The following is a 5,320-nucleotide window of genomic DNA, read 5'->3' on the forward strand; positions in this document are numbered from 1 at the left end:
GGGGAAAGGATCCATAGAATTCTAAAGGCCTATGAGTCAGTGAATCCTGAACACAGGATTGAGTCAAGCTGAAGAGAAAGACATTGGCCTGGAGGAGATGAGATTCTTTATTGATGCCTCAGTTGGTTCCAGCCACAGTTGTCCCTGAGGATGAGGAAGGCTTTCTCTTCAGTTTTCCTGCTGGGAAAGGAGATTTTCAATCAACCCTGGGTTTTCATTTGGAACTTGAAACTTACCAAACAGCCTCTTTGTTGAGGTTTATTGGAGCTGCAAGGAAGCCCAAGTCCTCTGACCAAACCCCTCCTTTAACATTTAAGGAAACTGAGGCTAAGAGAGGCCAAGGTCACACAGCAAGGACAAGAGTTGAAACAGAAAACAACTCCTTCTCTATCTGGCCTATTACTATACCAGAGGGGGAAAAAAAGAAAAAGAAAATAAGGGAGAAAAGGCAGTTGTGAAGAAACAACATGAAAATATGAAACAGTGTCCTGCTTTTACAATTGTCAGAACTTTGAATTCAGGTTTGAATTCATCAGGGGATGAATCCAGGGTGCATGTGACACAAGCACTCTACCGACTGAGCTATACCCTCTGCCCCAGAAGTTTTTTTAAATAAGGAAATGTGTTTTAATAATCCTACTTCTATGATTGGTGGAGGGGGGGGATCCTTCATGTCCCCAAGGAATCTTAAGAAAACCTGCATTAAATTCTTCTCCAAATCTGTGTGAGTCATGACAATTATAATAAACTCAGAGTGTGTGTTTTCTTAGAGTTTATTTTTTAGGGTAGGAAGAGGGGAGCTATGAAAGGACTTGGAAAAACTCTACAATTGTAATAAGAATGGGTGCTGATTGGATCATTCCAAAATCAGGCATAGCCTAGTCACATATATATCTCAGTCAAGAAACTCTATGTAGAGAGTTCCAGAGGAGGGGGATGTTGAGATGACAGTAGGATTGAGTGGGATGTAAGTGGACTGCTGGTGGCATCATGCCCCTTCCCATGTAGGACATATGTATACACTGCTCCCTTTGCTTGGAACACTATTTGCCACTTCTAGCCCTAACTGCTCACCCCACTTTCACCAGCTGAAGCAGTTACCTTCAGGGTTCAGAGAAAATGTTCCCTTAGCCCCCTGCACTTCTGCCTCCCCACACTTCTTTTTTTTAACATTTTCTTTCATATTCTTTAGGCTTTATTTTTTATTAGTTGCTCAAGACAATACAATGATCTTGACATATCATACATTTGAATCCAATAGGGTATGAATTCTCATTTTTCCACCTGTACAGATTGCAGGATCACATTGGTTATATATCCATGTGTATACATACAGCAATCTACTCATTTGTGTAATTGGCTGCTTCACACCAGGCTTCCTGCTGCATAGTAAGTTCCATGAGGGACGGTGATGCCTGGGTCAGTTTGGCTCATGATTAGCACAGTGTCCGGCCCACAGTCGAAGCTCAATAAGCATTTAGTGAATGACCGTAAGATGTCATCCCTGCCTCTAATACCTCACAATTTTTGTAGAGACTGCTTAGAGGGCAGCTAAACAGTCAAGAAGCTTTCAACACAGCTACAGTTGCCTCTTCTACCCCCAAATATGACCTTGAATCATCTCATCTTCCCACTGGGTACTGCTCCCAGTATATAGAGAGGATTGATTGGCCTGGGTTTAAACAAGCACCCTAGACATAACTTCTAAAGGCACTGATTGACTGCTTGGAAGAAGTGAATTCAGCTCACTGTCCCAGACACTGGTGTGGACACATGGCTAAACAGGATAGAAATGCCCTACAGGTGGAGCAAAGAGACTTCAGGTAGAAACCCCAAAGTGACATCTCAAGGACAGGAGCTCCAAATTGCATGATTTGGTTTTCTGTTGCACTGCTTCTGTCCTGGACAGTGCTATAGCATGAACTCTTTGCTGTGGTGGGGAAAATTGATTTAATCAGAGTAACAATTCTTCCTAAAAGATTTCCTAAAGAAAAGTTAAACCATTTGCAAGCATGAATTTTGAGTCATTGGTAACAAGTTACTTTCCACACATCTCATGGCACCCAGGCTGATGACCCCTGCCACATAACCAATATTCAGGCACTTAGATGCAGTCTGCAAGGTGTTTTTACTTCCATTATGCTATTAGATCCCCCACAACATTAAGGGTAAGCTTTGTCATCTTACCTGCTTTATGGATGTCCAAATAGATTTAACCTGCCTGTGCTCACATCATCAGCAGAGCAGTGCAAGGGTATGGACAGGCTGCAGTCTCTGCCACCTGCCGGTCCCTTTGGCCCATGAATGCCAAAGGGTTTTCAACAGAAACAGTTGATGCTGATGTTGGATCCTGGATCCTTGCCTTCCAGCAGGCAGCCAAGCCTGGACATTAGCACATTACCACAGGAGCAATCCCATCATTTCCAGTTGGGAAGCAAGAAAAGAAAAGCTCCCCATGTGCCAATATTGTGGTCTCCTTGTTGTTATTGTTGTCATTGTTTTTTATGTATTTAATGTATTGGTGCAGAGGATTAAAAGCAGGGCCTGGAGCATGCTGTGCCTGTGTTCTGCCCTGAGTCACACTCCCAGCCCCTGACATTGTTATTGAGCTTTCTTGACTCACCCACCCAGAGACCTGACACTCACTCTCTGCAGGTTGTGTGTGTGCGTGAAAGAGGAAGACACGCAAGTTGCCTTGTGCGTTTGTACAAGAGGCAAGAGCTTGTGGAAACCCTGTCCAGGGGCTGGCTTTGGGAAACACATCTGGAGGTCATGTGGAAATGCACTGCAGTTGAGTGGCTATGCAGGGTGGGAGGGGTACAGGGAGGAAGGAGCTGGACCTGCGCCTCAAAATCAGCCTCCAGGTTGTTGTCCTCAGAAGAGGGGATCTCAGGGGAGACCAGAGTCCTGGACACAAAACAAAAGGGTAATAAGGGAGGAAGCAAATGAAATTGCTTATCTCATTTATTTATTTTTCCTTTCCCATTTCCTCTTATGCTCCTTCAACCCAACTTCCCCCAGTCTCTGGTTTCCCGGCCACTATCTGGCCAACAACCTCCCACATTAGCATTCTCAGACCCTCTCTGCTCCTAGTAATCTCTTCTCCAGGCCCTGCTGAGGGCTGTATTTACCACCACACAGGATTTCCGTAGATGATAACAGTGGCAGGGCCTGGTCGCTCCAGAGCTAACCCTCCTCTCTCTTCGGGTGTCTATTTACAGAGAGGGAAGAAGCTTAATTTCTCCCAAGAATATGGTATCCCTTCAGTGTCTTCCCTACACCCAACAACTGAGCAAATCTCTTGGAACACAACGCTTCGTTCTCTGTCCCTCCCTCCCTGAATGCTGTGGATCTTGATTTTAAATAAAATGTATATTTAAAAAAATTTTTTTTGGTCTGTTTTGTCTTGGTCTTCATGTGTGGGTGACCCAAATGGAGATCCAAGACACATAAGAAGCACTGAGGTGAATTGTTTGAGGTCTATTCACTCTGAGGATTATGGGGAAAGGGCCTCTTGGACAGATCTGGCCAATCCATGAGGGGATGCAGTGCCTCTTATTGACCAATCTCATGGAGCATGTGCCCACCACAGAGTGTTCACTTACTCTGGGGCTGGCTATATCCTGGGACTGTTGGCTTTTCACTCAAAAAAAAAAAAAAAAAAAAAAAAATATATATATATATATATATATATATATATATATATATATACCCTCACAGGGTTGAGGTGTTCTTTGTTTAACTTCTTATCAATGTGACACACACATTCAGAAAAGTACACACTCTACCAGGTCGATATATTTTTCCAAAGCACATGTGCTCAGGCCAATTGGCACTCAGCTTAATAACAGAATCTTACCCACACTCAGAATCCCTTTCCTACGCTCCAACCCAGTCCCTCGCCATCCCTTCCCACCCAGGGTAACAGTCCTGATGCATCAGCTCTGCCTAATGGAGTTTAGATTTAAGAAGCCGGGTTCCAGAAGTGCACAAAGAAGACTGGTTTTCCTTAATCAACAGTATCCAGGGTGGTGGTGGGGGGGGCTCATGGAGCCTGATGTGGGTTCTACTTATTTTCAACAGTCAACATCACTTAACTAACTCCTAAACACCACATGAACTGCAAGGGATTTTAGGAAAAGGATTATCTTAGTGAGAATCACAGCAGTGGGCAGATTGCCAAGTGTGGAGGAAAATTGAAATGAGATAAACAAGATAAAGGCATTGTAAAGAGCTAGGAGCTACAAGAAGCCAGGGCCTCCAGGGATGGACTGCAAAGATGGCAGGAAGTGTAGACATACATTAATATTTTCCCCAATGGGAGAGAAAACATTTTCAGTCTCTTCCAGCAGTCTTCATCCCAGCATGGGTCTTCACATTTCCCCCATTTCTGAAGACACTACTTTAAGCAAAACTACCCCCTCCACTTCTTAAATAATCATTGCACAGAAGTATAATGTGAGACACCAGGAGAATTTTTTTTTTTTTACTGTGGTAAAATAGATATAACACCAAGTTTACTACTAGTACAGTGGCATTTTGTACATTCACAATATTATGTGACCAATACCACTATCTAAAACATTTTCATCACCCTGTACCCATCACATAGTTGATTCCATTCTCAAAACCAGGATTGGAAGCAGGTGGAAGGCTTTAGCTGAAGGTGTGTTGTACAGACCTGAGGGCCTCTTCTGTCCTTGTAAGGCAAATGCTAACATTTTCTTATACAATACCCACATATGTAGCTTAATTTTTTTCTAGTAATCACATTAAAAAAGTAGAATTTAACTCTAATAATTAAACAGATGAAGTTAATTCTAACAATTCATTTAATCTAATATATCCAAACTATGATCATTTCAATATGTAATTATTATAAAAAAGATGACGGAGATATCTTATACTCTTTCATTCATACAAAACCTTTGAAATCTTTTGTACATTTCATACAGTCCCAGTGCCCAGTGGACACAGGTGCTAATGACCGTGTGGCTCTGAACAGTATGTAGAATGCTATCAATGGGCTAAGTCATCCCTTTAAAAGATGATTATTAAGTACACAAGGATTCCAAGGCTATATAGTTCTATTTTTGAACATAAATATTTATAGTCTTAATTATAAAAGCAATATATTTGGAAACTATAGACACAAAAATTTTGCACAAACATCAATACAAGAAAAGCTATCACCTTTTGCTCTTGGTATGTCGTGCATCTTGGTAGTGTGTTTCCCACATTGTGTGCATCATCTAGTGGTTTTTCCTCCCACTCTGGGGTGAAAAACTGAAGTCCCACATGGCCACTCACCCAGAGACAA

The 5,320-nt window shown here is 42.3% G+C and overlaps 1 pseudogene; it reads right to left on the minus strand.

Moving 5' to 3' along the window:
* Positions 1 to 4,624: 4,624 nt before the first annotated feature.
* On the minus strand, positions 4,625 to 4,736 carry LOC113182206 (U6atac minor spliceosomal RNA; annotated as a pseudogene).
* Positions 4,737 to 5,320: the final 584 nt, after the last annotated feature.

This window comes from Urocitellus parryii, chromosome 9 (assembly GCF_045843805.1).
Source record: "Urocitellus parryii isolate mUroPar1 chromosome 9, mUroPar1.hap1, whole genome shotgun sequence".
Lineage (NCBI taxonomy): Eukaryota > Metazoa > Chordata > Mammalia > Rodentia > Sciuridae > Urocitellus > Urocitellus parryii.